The sequence below is a fragment of the Solanum dulcamara genome, chromosome 12 (genome assembly GCF_947179165.1).
Source record: "Solanum dulcamara chromosome 12, daSolDulc1.2, whole genome shotgun sequence".
In the NCBI taxonomy this organism is placed as follows: domain Eukaryota; kingdom Viridiplantae; phylum Streptophyta; class Magnoliopsida; order Solanales; family Solanaceae; genus Solanum; species Solanum dulcamara.
In genome coordinates this window covers 7881105-7895546 of record NC_077248.1, presented here as the reverse complement: position 1 = coordinate 7895546, position 14442 = coordinate 7881105, and the positions used below count along the sequence as shown (strand labels likewise).

The 14442-nt window shown below is 33.5% G+C and overlaps 1 pseudogene; it reads left to right on the top strand.

Moving 5' to 3' along the window:
- The first annotated feature begins 231 nt into the window (after window positions 1-231).
- Window positions 232-1407, top strand: LOC129875554 (uncharacterized; annotated as a pseudogene).
- Window positions 1408-14442: the final 13035 nt, after the last annotated feature.

Below are 14442 nucleotides of genomic sequence, written 5' to 3'. Positions count from 1 at the left end.
CAAGTTTTGTTTGTATTTGAAATATCCCACAACATGCTACAAATTAAATTAAATAACATTGATATTTCTCATAAAAGAAAAAGTATTTCTGAATTGAGTCAAAATTACTTATGGCATCTATGTCTATGTCATATCAATATAAATAGAATTTCAAGGTTGGTTTCTGACAAACCTTTGAGTTCATTGAAAGTGGAGGCACTACCAACCTGCGAATCCTGTTTAGAAGGAAAAATGACAAAGAGACCTTTCCCTTCTAAAGGAAATAAAGTTGGTAATAAGTTAGAATAAATTCATTCTGATTTATGTGTTCTATGAACATCCAAGCAAGAGGTGGTTTTGAGTATTTTGTGACTTTCACAAATGATTACTCAAAATATGGTTATATTAATTTGTTGTGCTGAAAATTTTAATGCTTTTAAAAAATTAAAAAATTTAAGATGGAAATGGGAAAGCGACATGGTAAACATATCCAAACATTAAAATTTGATCGTGGTGGTGAATACCTTTCTATGAAATTGATTAAATACTTATCAGAATCGGAAATTACATCTCAATATTCTTCCCCAGAAACACCACAACAAAATGGTGTTGCAGAGCGAAGAAATAGAATCCTTTTGGAAATGGTTAGATCAATGTTAAGTTATTTTGATTTGCCTTTTACTTTTTGGGATATGCCTTGGAAATTGCAAATTATATTTTGAATTTAGTTCCTTCCAAATCTGTACCTTTAACTCCATCTGAATTGCGGAATAGGCGCAAACATAGTCTACGATATATTTGAGTTTGGGTTGTCCAATATATGTGCTAAGAGAAAAGACATATAAGTTGGAATTAAGGACAGAAGTGTGCATTTTTATTGGATATCCAAAAGATACAAAAGGTGGTTTATTTTATTGTCCTAACGAACAATAGGTGATTGTCTCAACAAATGTCAAGTTTCTAGAACAAGACTATTTGGACAACCATGTTTTTAGAAGTAAACTTGTGTTACAGGAATTGACCAAAAGAGTAACAAGTACTGACTCAATAGAACAAGTTCCACAAACTATTGTTGACATTCCATTACGTCCTCATAGTGGGAGAAATGTCAATAGGCTCTTTGCACATGAAATTGCAGAAGAGGTTACTTTAGAGCAAGCTCAAGCTATTACACTACCCCAAAGTAATGGGAGTAATATTGAGCAACCTGCAACTGTGGAGGACAATGTTCAGATTGTTCAGGATGTTTCAAATTTAGTTTACGAAGTAGAAAATTTTGTAGTGGCTAGTCGTCGTAGTGGGAGCGTTATTAGAAAACCTGAACGGTTTACTCTCTTGGGAGAATCATATGATAGAATTCCTGAAGAGCCTAATATAGAACCATTGAATTACGCCGAAGCATTACATCATAAAGATGTTGAAATATAGATTGTTGCTATGAAATCTGAAATGGAGTCCATGTACTCTAATATAGTCTAGGATCTTGTAGAACCACCTGCGGGTTTAAAGCCTATTGGTTGTAAGTGGATCTTCAAGAAAAAGAGAGGCGTGGATGGAAAAGTGAAAACTTTTAAAGCTAGGCTTGTTGCGAATGGGTTTACTCAAAAAGAAGGAATTGATTATGAGGAAACTTTTTCTCTGGTAGCAATGCTTAAGTCCATTAGGATTTTCTTAGCCATTACTTCTCATTATAATTATGAGATTTGGTAAATGGATGTCAAGACGACTTTTCTAAATTGAAGTCTTGATGAGTGCATTTATATGGCACAACCAAAAGGTTTCAAGGAAAGTGGCAATGAACACATATTTTTAAACTTAAGAGATCCATTTATGGATTAAAACAAGCATCTAGAGAATGGGACATTTGTTTTAACAATTCAATTAAGACTTTTGATTTTGATCAATTTGAAAATGAATCATGCATCTACAAAAAATGAGAGAGAGACAAAGTAGCATTTTTGATACTGTATGTAGATAATATCTTTATCATAGGAAATAATATGAGCATGTGAGCATGTTGAATTCTGTAAAGAAGTGGTTGTCGTCACGTTTTGATATGAAAGACTTGGGAGAAATGGCTCATATCCTCAGGATCAAGCTTATGCGAGATCGCAAACAAAGGATATTAGACTTATCTAAAGCACTTTATATCGATACTATTCTTGCAAGATTTTAGCATGCAAAATTCAAAAAAAGGATTTCTGCCTTTTAGACATGGAATTACTTTATCAAAGGATAAGTCGCCCAAAATGAACGATGAGATAGGGAGGATGAAGACAGTCCCTTATGCTTCTGCAGTAGGGAGTCTCATGTATGCTATGTTGTGCACTAGACCAGATATCTGCTTTGCTGTTGGCATGGTTAGTAGATTTTTGTCTAATCCTGGATAAGAACATTGGACGAAAGTTAAGCATATTATCAAGTACCTGAAAATAACTAGGGATTACATGCTTGTATTCCATTCTGATAATCATGTACCTATTGGGTACATAGATTCAGATTCCCAGTCAGATAGAGATTCAAGAAAATCTACCTTAGGATATGTATTTACTCTAGGAGGTGGGGCCATAGTTTGGAGGAGCATCAAACAATCATGTGTTGCTGATTCCACCATGGAAGCTGAATATGTAGTTGCCTCTGAGGTAGCTAAGGAGGATATTTAGCTCCGAAACTTTCTAAAAGAGCTTGGAGTGATTTCTTCAGTTGAAGCACCAATCACACTTTATTGTGATAAGAGTGGTACAGTTGCAAACTCGAAAGAACCACATAGCCATAAAAGAAGTAAGCACATTGAGAGGAAATATCACTTGATTCGAGATATAACTTAGAGGGGTGATATGAGAGTGTTGAAGATTGAATCGAAGAACAATTTGGCATATCCATTTACAAAAGGTTTACCTCAGAAGGCTTTTGATAAGCACGTAGAAGAAATGAGTGTTAAAATTGTGGCTTCATGGTTATGAGTCTAAGTGGGAGATTGTTGGGATATACTATTAACCATGTAATTGTGTTATAGTATTTGTATTTAATCCCTTGTAAAGACTATTTATGTTTTAATAATAAAGTCTTGATTTAAATATTTAAATAAATCATTGTGTATATATGTGTGTCCATTATTTAAATAGTAGATGATTTTGTGTATGAAGTATTTTAACTCATACACGGAAGATTAAAAGTGTCGGTTCATATAAGTTATAAATTTATGTTCACGATCAAAGATGAAACAGGACAAATATTTTGTTGATCGTAGCACAAGATTAAATTTAATTTGATCTTAATTATGGGAATGATTAAATTTCAACTTCTTGTGCTAGTACATTTGGTATGTATTGTACAGGCCAATTTAGAGATATTTATTTATGTTCTGAATATTTATTAAATAAATTTTCTAGTCCATTATATGTACTCATACTCTTAATCTTGATATAATTATGGGAAAATTACGCGGATAAGCAAACATATACTAGTTAATTAGCTAACATAGCTATAGTTTGAATTAATTATGGCTTGCGACAAACATCTAGCTGTAATTACAGTTTGAATTTTGTATAATTCGCACGATTATATAGTTGAGTTTTGTATAATTTGCATGATTTATACAAACACAGTGCGTAAATCAAATTGTATAGCAAAATATACAAACACTATAAATTATATAGCGAATTATACAAATATTGTGTATAAATTGTATAGTGAAATATACAAGTGTTATACAAAAAATCCAAACTGTATAGCAAATTATGCAAACGTATATAAATGCTGCGCAAATTATACAAATACTGCTATAACTATAGCTACGAATTGTAATTAACAAACTATAGCTATGAAGCATAATTAATATATTTTTGAGTGGCTATATGCGAAAATTTCCATATAATTTGTTGGGTTTAATTGGAGTGTGAATGGGAAAGAAGAATTGAGAAATGTGGGGGAACCAAATGAAGAAAAAATGAAAAGTTATTTCTAACTCATTGGTAGAAGAAAGAAAACGTCTTGTCCTTATATTAGGAAAGACTTTCTTTAACTCATAAAGGGTTAAGTACAGGGTGACCCCTTGCGCCTTCATCATTGTGGCTCGCTCGGCTCGACTTCGATTACGGCTACGGCTTTGACTTTGACTTTGGCAAATGATGTGATTGATTGGTAATTTTTTAGAAAAAAATTATTTATTAATCTCATTATTTGATTTCCTTATTCTGAAATTAGTTTAGTATTAATTTAGAATTATTGATTATTCATTAATTAATTCACAATTAATTTTGAATTAATTAATTTTGCAGCATTAACTAAATAACCGAAATAACTAAAAATGGGATTTTATTTTAAATTTTGCAGATTTTGGAAGGACCCGTTCCTTTCGAAAAAACACTTCCTTCACAAAAGACACTATGCCTATTCTGAACAGATGAGACTGTTCTGAACAAACATATTCTAACCCATTGTTGGCTGTAAATAGAGAGGCATCCTCTCAGTTATCGACATTGAAAATCTCTCCCTCTTCTGTATATATTTTACTTAAAAGCAAAGTTGTGTCTTTGTGTGATTACGTTGCTTTGTTCTGAGTTCGTTGAAATTGAAAAAGTTTGAGGTATCACTACTTTTTTAATGTTCTATCCATTTTATCCTGTGAGGAAATAGTCCATAACCTCGGGTACAGTGAGGGAATTAAATTCTTTAAGGATATATAGTGAATTCTGTGTACTCAGATAATGTTTATTTATTTTCATCTTAAATGTTTCTGGTTTACTAACTTTAATACAAGAGATAACAAGCTTAAGTAATTTAAAAATATTTCTTCCTGTATGTGACGGTTCTGGAGATTAAAACCTTTATGGTTTTCTACTCTGTCTGAATCTAATACTGGTTCGAAGAATATAAAAACTACATCACCATTCAAGATTCATTTGGTTAACGATTGAAAAATATAAAAACTTCATCATTAAACTAAAAAAAAGTTGTATATTTCAGCTTCATCTTATATTCTGTTTTGGGGTTGGAAACTAAAATCGAAAGACTTTCTACTCCAATGATTAACTTGGTTCGAAGAAATAAAATCTTCATCCAGTTAATTAAGTTTTTATTTTTTCTCTGTTTGAAGAATATTGAAACTTTATCGAGTTGAATAAAAATCCTTATTTGGTTATTCTGTTATTTAACACTACTTTTGTTTTGTCAAACAAAGTGGGTGATACAAATGTATCAAGTTTTGAAGCAAAACACAATGCCTTCAGCCAGTAGAACACCAGTTTCTACAACAATGACTACTGCAAAAAAGCCTGAAAAGTTCAATGATATTAACTTCATATGTTGGTAGCAGAAAATGTTCTTCTATCTGACTACACTCAGTCTACAATGGCTTATCAATAAAGATATTCTTGTGATAGAGGATGTAACACCCCAAAAATTTCTATGCCAAGACTCGTAGCATTTTTCAGGTACATATAGGATCGTACTCGATGACTTTAAAGTTTATTCATGAGTTAGGATCAATTCCTAAGTAATTCAAGGATATTATATGTGATTTAGGGTCATAAAGGATCCCTAAAACCAAGTCGAGCCCAAAGAATTAGTCTCGGCTAAGTTTCCGAATGAGTCCGTATAAGGGTCAACTTCCAATGACAATATCTCTTTGAATATAACGAACTGGGTGTCCCATCACCTACCAAATTAAAGGTCTTTGAGTCTTCTTTCCAATTCCACCAAGATTTCAATTTTTGGAGTTCGGAGTCAAACGTTATGACCATTTGACTACAGACTAGTACTACAGGATTTTCAGGCCTAGGCGACCACTGTAGGAAATTTAGGCTTGGCGCTCCAGTGGCGTCCCACGCCACTATAGCGCCAGAAAATAGCCTCAGTAATTTGGGGCTTGGCGCGATACGCCACTATTAGATGTGCAGGGTTTTAAGCCTATTTTGCCTTGGCGCTGCAGTGGCGCGACGCGCCACTATAGCGCCAACAGGATTTTTGCCCAATTTCCAAAATTTTGATGAAGGGCAGTTTGGGCATTTTTCCTAAAACATATATACACTAACATAGGACGTTTTAGACTCATTATTTTCAGTTTTTCACCTCTCAAAAGAACCCTAAACTTCATCCTCTTCTCTCTCAAATCATCTTCTCCAATTTTTCTATCAAACTCAAGGATTCAACCTTCCCTTTGAAGACCTAACACCAAGAATTCTTCAATTCTTCTTCAAGTTCCTCCCTAAGGTATGTGGGTTTTCATCCATGGGTTCTTCCACCCATGGAGCCCAAATGTTTTCTCAACCTTATATATCAATTTTAAATGATGAAATCTTATGTTATTTTATATAATGGTTCCAAATGCATAGATTATGGTATATTTATGTTTATTTACTCCTATTGGTATATATATGTGTATTGACTCTTAATTTCAAGTGATAGAGAAATTTTAGGAATTTTCATACTATGATTTCAAATGTATAGATTCACGAATATTTGAAGTTTATTACCTATATTGACTTATGTTGATTCTTATTTACATGAAATAGATGGTTTATCAAGGTACTTATATGAAGGCTTGAAAGTAGTTTTAAAGTGCATATGGTGGGTTATTTTTAAGATGTTTGATTTGATGCATTCATATCACTCTCATGCATACATGTATTCTTTTAAATGAATTTGAAAGTTATATGAAATGAACCCACCTAGTCTTCTTATGTTGAAATGAAGTTGGATTGAAAGTTTGACTCTAAATGAAAGTTTATGAAGTAAATGCCTATATTTAAGGGAGTCTTGTGAAATGATTGAATGATTGATTGATAAAAGGGCTTCTTAGCCAAATTAAGGTTTCAATGTGAAAGGACAATTCTCACATTGAATCAAATGAAATGTCTTTATGAAATGCTTGATTGATAAAAGGGCTTCTTAGCCAAATTAAGGTTTCAATGTGAAAGGACAATTCTCACATTGAATCAAATAAAATGTTTAAGGTTATGATATGACATGTTTGACCTCTCTATAAGCCGTCAATGCTTTTGAACATTTTCCCAAAATAGAAGGTCCGATTAGCATGGTACCCGCAATGCCATCACTGATTGTAGACCTAATTTTCTTATAAACCAAGGTTCATTAGTAGAACGGTAAATAGGGCATGGTAGTCATGATGATATTATAAACCAAAGGTTTTAATGAGCTATTCCACCGATGATGATTTGATGTCTAAAGTTATACAATGCTTATGTTATTATGATATATAAATGTTATTCTGTGGGATTTGACCTAGCACCGAATGTAGCATGTAGATGGGGACTCGAACTAAGGGGTTCTTAAGTAAAGTTTCATGTTGCATTAACTATGTGCCACCATAGGAGCCCTTGTCGGCTAGGCCTTTGTAGCCACCAAATGTTAAATAATTTAATGTAATCTGAATGGAGTTCTACCTGGCAAGTAGTCTCCCCGTGCCAACGTAGGGGCTTATGTTGGATTCCATGTAATAGCTCGCATGGTCTTAAATGTCAGTTATGGTCACTTTCCCACAAAATGAATATTTTAAAGTTTCATATGATGATGTCTAATGCATGCATTCACTTATGCATATTGCTTACTCATGTCTCTCTTATGTTCTTCATTCCATAGCATACTTACATACTTAGTACATTCAAAGTACTAACGCATACTTTTGCCTACATGATATCACCATATAGGAACCGACGTCACTCCTCGACCCCCTCCACGTGGCTAGCTCAAATTAGTTAAAGATTTCTTGTGGTGAGTTCCCATGTTTCGGGAATGACATCCTTTTTATTCTAAGCTTATGTTATGTAGAATAGTAAGACTTTTATTAAGACATTTCTTGACACTTATATTGAGGGTGAGCTAGGGACATGTCTTATCCCCCGCCAAGTCTATTAGTAGAGGTATGTTTGGACATAAATGGATAAAATGTTTTTATTTCCACTTATTATTGTTTACCAATACCAATGAAATGCTTAATGAATGCTAAGAGGCTTGGGTGAGGTACCTTCGGGTATCTCATTCGCCGTGTCACGTCTAGGCCCTAGGCTTGGGTCGTGAGTCTCGTGACAGAGGAAGAAACTCCTAACAACGAAAAGTTTATTGTGACTGAGGCATGAACTCATTCTGATTTCTTTTGCAAGAACTACATACTCCGTGGATTGGAAGATGGCTTGTATAACGTCCATAGTGTTTGTAAAACCTCTAAAGAACTCTGATATGCTCTTGAAAAGAAATACAAAACTAAAGATGCAGGCTTAAAGAAGCTTGTGGATGCAAAAATTTTGGACTATAAGATGGTTGACAGCAAGACTGTCATGCCTCAAGTCCAAGAACTACAAGTCATTATTCATGATCTCCTGGCAGAAGGTATGATCAAATTCAATAGTTTTATTGTTAAAATTATTAAATGTGTTATTGATTTTAAATGATCTATTATAGGTATTATCATAAATGAAATATTTCAAGTAGCAGCATTAATTGAGAAACTGCCTTATTCATGGAAAGACTTCAAAAATTATTTGAAGCACAAACAAAAAGAGATGACTCTTGAAGACTTGATTATTTGTCTCAGGATCGAGGAAGACAATAAGGTTGCCAAGAAGAAGGCGAGAGGAAACTCAACAATTATGTAAGCAAATATTATTGATGATGGTCCAAATAAATCAAAAAAGATAAAGAAACCTTCAGGATCGAAGAACTATCCTAATAAAAAAAAGTTTAAAGGAGACTACCATAATTGTAGAAAAACTGGACATAAGGCTGTGAAATGTCGTGCTTCCAAGAAGGAAAAGAAGAATGGTCATGCCAATATGGTTGATACAAATGGGGATGTTGAAAAGTTATATGCAATGTTGACCAAATGCAACCTGGTAGGCAATTCCAAAGAATGGTAGCTTGATTCAGGAGCCACATCACATGTTTGTACAGTTCGAGAAGCCTTCGCTATTTATTTTCATACTACACTTGATGAGACTATCTATATGGGAAATTCTGCAACGACTAAGGTTGATGGATATGGTAGAGTATTCCTGAAAATGATATCTGGCAAGGTGGTGACGCTAAACAAAGTTTGTCATATTCAAAAAATGAGAAACAACTTGGTTTCTGCCAGTCTACTTATCAAAAATGGATTCAACTACATTTTGGTTTTAGACAAAGTAGTTATTAGTAAGAATGAAATATATTTAGGAAAAGGCTACCTCACTGAGGCTCTTTTCAAACTGAATGTAATGGTTGTTGATAATAATAATGTTCATGCTTCTTCTTACTTACTTCAGTCAAATAATTTATGACATTCACACTTAGGACATATCAATTATAAAACTTTGCGAAAACTGATCAACTTAAATGTATTGCCTAACTTTGAGTGCAACAAATTAAAATGTCAAGTATGTGTTGATTCTAAGTATGCTAAGCATCCTTATAAATCAGTTGAAAGAAATTCAAGTCCTTTAGAATTGATTCACATACACATTTGTGATACGAAGTCAACACCAACTCGTGGTGGGAATTTTTTTTATAACTTTTATTGACGATTGCATTAGATGATGTTATGTCTATTTGTTGAAAAGTAAGGATGAAATAATAGAAGCATTTAGATAATATAAAACTGAAATTGAAAATTAGTTGGATAATAAGATAAAAATGATAAGAAGTTATAGAGGTGGAGAGTATGAATCTCCTTTTGCAGAAATATGTTTGGAAAATGAAATCATCCATCAAACTACTTCTCCTTACTCACCTTAATCAAATGGAATTGCAGAAAAGAAAATTGAACTTTAAGGAAAATGATGAATATTTTACTTATAAGTTCAGGTTTATCTCAAAACTTATGGAGGGAAGCCTTCCTTACAGCAAATCGAATACTTAGTAGAATTCCCTATAGCAAAAACACAGTCTATTCTATATGAAAAATGAAAAGGAAGAAAATCAAACTTGAAATATTTCAATGTGTGGGAGTGTCTAGCCAAAGTCCAAGTTCCTAAATCTAAGAAGGTCACAATAGGATCTAAGATTGTGGACTGTGTTTTCATTGGATATACTACAATAGTAAAGCATATCGATTTTTTTCATAAGTCCGAACATTCGGATATTCATGACAATACGGTAATAGAATCAGATAATGCTAAATTTTATGAACATATATATCCGTATAAAACTAGACTTGAATTCTCTAGTGAAGGGTCTAAACGTTCTTGAGAAGAACCAAAAGAGAATGTACCTAATAAAGAAAATCCAAGACGTAGTATACATCTAAGGAAATCTACTTTATTTGGATCTAATTTTGTAACATTTTTTCTTGAACATGAACCTCAAGCATTCAAAGAAGCTATGTCTACTGCAGACTCATCCTTTTGGAAAGAGGCTGTCAATAGTGAGATTGATTCAATCTTGAGCAACCATACTTGGGAATTTGTTGATCTTTCTACAGGAAACAAACCTTTGGGTTCAAAATGGATTTTCAAAAGAAAAATGAAAGCTGATGGAACTACTGACAAATATGAGGCAAGACTTGTCGTCAAAGTATTTAGACATAAAAAAGGTCTTGATTATTTTGATACATACTCACCTGTAACTAGGACTACATCTATTCGGATGTTAATTGCACTAACTGCGGTATATGACCTTGAAATCCATAAAATGGATGTAAAAACAGCTTTCTTAAATGACGAATTGGAGGAAAACTTTTACATGGAACAACCGGAGGATTTTTTGGTTCCTGGTAAAGAAAAAAGTGTGCAAACTTGTTAAGTCACTTTATGGACTAAAACAAGCACCCAAACAATGGCATGCGAAGTTTGACCAAACCATGTTGGCAAATGGATTTAAGATTAATGAATGTGAAATGTGTTTAAATTAAAGATACTTCAAACAAAGTTGTCATTGTTTGTTTATACATGGATGATATGCTAATAATGAGTAACGACATTGCAGACATAAATGCTACTAAGCGTATTCTTTTTAGTAAATTTGATATGAAAAATCTAGGAGTTGCCGATTTGATATTGGGAATTATGATCCACAAAAATTCTCAAGGTCTAGCATTGTCTCAAACTTATTATATCCAAAAGTTACTTGAAAAATACAAGTACTTAAACTTCAAAAGTGCAAAAACACCAATTGGTGTGAACCTTGATCTTGCTAAGAATAAAGGTGAAAGTCAAGCTCAATTGGATTATACAAGAGTATTGGAAGTTTGATATATACATCATGAACTATACAAGGTCAGACATAGCTTGTGCTATAAGTAAATTGAATTGATACACAAGTAATCCCAACCAAAATCAATGGATGACAATGAAACAAATTTTGGTATATTTAGGACACACGCAAAACTTTGCTTTGCATTATAATAAGTATCCAACAGTTGTTGAAGGATATAGTGATGCAAATTAGATTACTGGGTCAACTGAGACTAAGTCCATAAGTAGATACGTTTTTACCATTAGTGGAGAAGTGATATCTTGGAAATCATCTAAACAAACATGTATAGCTCGCTCTATAATGGAGTCTGAGTTCATAGCCTTAGACAAGGACGGTGAAGAAGCATAATGGCTCCGGAATTTCTTAGAAGATATTCCATTTTGGCCCAAACCAATGACTTTTATATGCATACATTGTGATAGTCAAGTTGCAATAGAAAGAGTTGGGAGCGTTATGTATAATGGTAAGTCTCATCACATACGACGAAGATATAACACCATTAGGAAACTACTCTCTAGTGGAATTATCACAATTGATTATGTAAAGTCAAAACATAATGTGTCGGATCTACTTACAAAAGGCCAAACTAGAGAGGCAGTTGAGAGATCATTAAAGGGAATGGGACTATCGTCGAGGAGAAATCATCGTGGCGGTAACTCTACCTAGAAGACTAGAGATCCCAAGATCTAGGTTCAATAATATCAAACAAAGTCATTGATGATGGTTCAACATTGTCAAAATAATTTTTATGATCCATTCTCATGATACAGGCATATCAAATGGTGTTTCTACGAGATAACACATTTATATATCACCTATGTAAGAGTGAAGTGTAATCCGCTTCAAGGAGAATCTGGTAAGGCCAGTTGTATACGCACTTATGAACTAGGAAGTGTTCATGGTTGAAATGAACAAAACAATGAGAACCAGAAATAGTTAAAGGGTTAATTGTGTGACTTATGTTGTCTAGGTATACAATAAATTTCGATGGTTCAAAGATATGAAATCTACTGATTGACCGAGTATATCTAATATATGTTCACTATGAAAAGTTCAAAGGAAAACCTACTTATCCAGATTTAATTAATTCTTACTTATGATTCACAGTTTTTCATGCATATGTTTTTAAACAATAGCCATTCCCCATTCATGTGAGGAATTGTTGGGTTTAAGTGGAGTGTGAATGGGAAAGAATGAGAAAGAAGAATTGGGAAATCTGGGGGAACCAAATGAAGGGAAAATGAAAAGTCATTTCTTCCTCATTGGTAGAAGAAAGGAAAAGTCTTGTCCTTATATCAGGAAAGACTTCCTTTAACTCATAAAGGGTTAAGCAGAGGATACCCCCTCGCGCCGTCGTCGTCGTCGCTCGGCTCGGCTTCGACTTTGGCTTTGGCAAATGATATGATTGATTGATTATTTTTAGATAAAATTTATTTATTAATCTCATTATTTGATTTTTTTTTTTGAATATTAGTTAAGTATTAATTCGGATTTATTGATTATTCATTAATTAATTCACAGATTAATTTGAATTAATTAAATTCTCAGAATTAACTAAATAACCGAAATAACTAAAAACAGAATTTTATTTTAAATTTCATGGAAATATTTTGGAAGGACCTGTTCCTTCCGAAAAGACACTTCCTTCCCAAAAGACACTGTGCCTATTCTGAACAGATGAGATTGTTCTGAACAGGCATATTCTAACCCATTGTTGGCTATAAATAGAGAGGCCTTTTCTCAGTTTTTGATATTAAAAATCTGTCACGCCCCGAGAGGGTACCCTAGGCGTGGCCGGCACTCAGAAACCATCTCTGGCTTCCGAGAGAACCACTTGGTCTCATTACTCATTTGTTCATCAGCGGAAGACTTAAGAATACTAATGTGGGCTTGTCATCATCAATATGGAAAGAAAAAAAATGATAATTCTTAGAAGAAGTAGTTTCTAAGGAGAACTACTCGGATTACATCATTAAACTCTGTCTATGAAGCCTCTAATACTCTTAGATGGTGCCCATGACATGTCCATGGCTACCTCAAAAGAAACATCACACTCAACAATAATAAAAGGATAAGGAGTTCCTTCGAATACAAGAAGGACTCACCAAATAGCCGAAAAGAAATGATCTTCAACGATGCGCCTATTGAGGATCACTAACACTTGTATCTGCATCATAAAACGATGCAGGTCGAATGACGTCAGTACGTGGAATGTACGAGTATGTAAAATGGCAGGAAGGTAAGGACAGATATCAAGAAACTCCTCTCAAGAAAACTCAGCTCAGAACTCAACATCATCTCAACATCAATATGTAATGCAAGTTTAAAATATAATAATAAAAATAATAGTAATAAGCAATGCTTACTCAGTTGGGAGTTTCTCTAACCGACAACCATCACTTATGAGCTAGCAATGATACAACGAAGCGATGCCGTTGCCACATCCATCCAATACCTTGCCAGGGTAAAGGACATCACCATCTTGGATCCACTCAACAAATCCTCTTTTTGGGACTTAAGAGGCATAGCCTCCATCCTACGCTGGCTACGTAGTTCTGGGGTTTGAGTCAATTAAACTCTTACCCAACTCGGTGCTCAATACTACTCCCAAAATATGTGCTCATATTAAACTCATCATCTAGTCTCATTGGACTTTAATTTAAATCATCAAACTCATCTCATTTCATGTTCATCAATCATTATACTTCCAAAAACATCATTTACATCTCATTAAAACATCTTGCTCAAAATATCATTTGCTCAAATTCATTCAAACTCAACTCTTTTGCTTTTTCAAAACTCAATAAAATACATATATAGTATTAATTCATATAACTTTCTTTTTATCAATGAAAATAATAAAAACCATCATCTTTACTCAAAACATGTGTAAAAATATTTATGAACATCAAATCAATTAGGATTCATGGGAAAGTAGCCATGAACAATAATTCCAATAATATGAGAGATAACAATAACAATAGTATTAATGCATAAATATATCAAAATCAATAGAAGAAGAATTAATTTATTTAGAATTCAAGATTTGGATAAAACTCAACTATAACTCAATTATAATGAATTTAAATATTGGGTGCATGGACGAACTCAATCCAATGCTATGAAAGCCTTACATACCTTAAATCGGAAGCTTTACTTCGAATTGGAACACTCTTGGACCCCTAGCCTTTTCTTCTCGCCGGTTTGTTTTGTGTACTACCCGGAGCATAAGAATCACCAGAGTAGTATTTTTATACTACTAAAACTAAAACTATA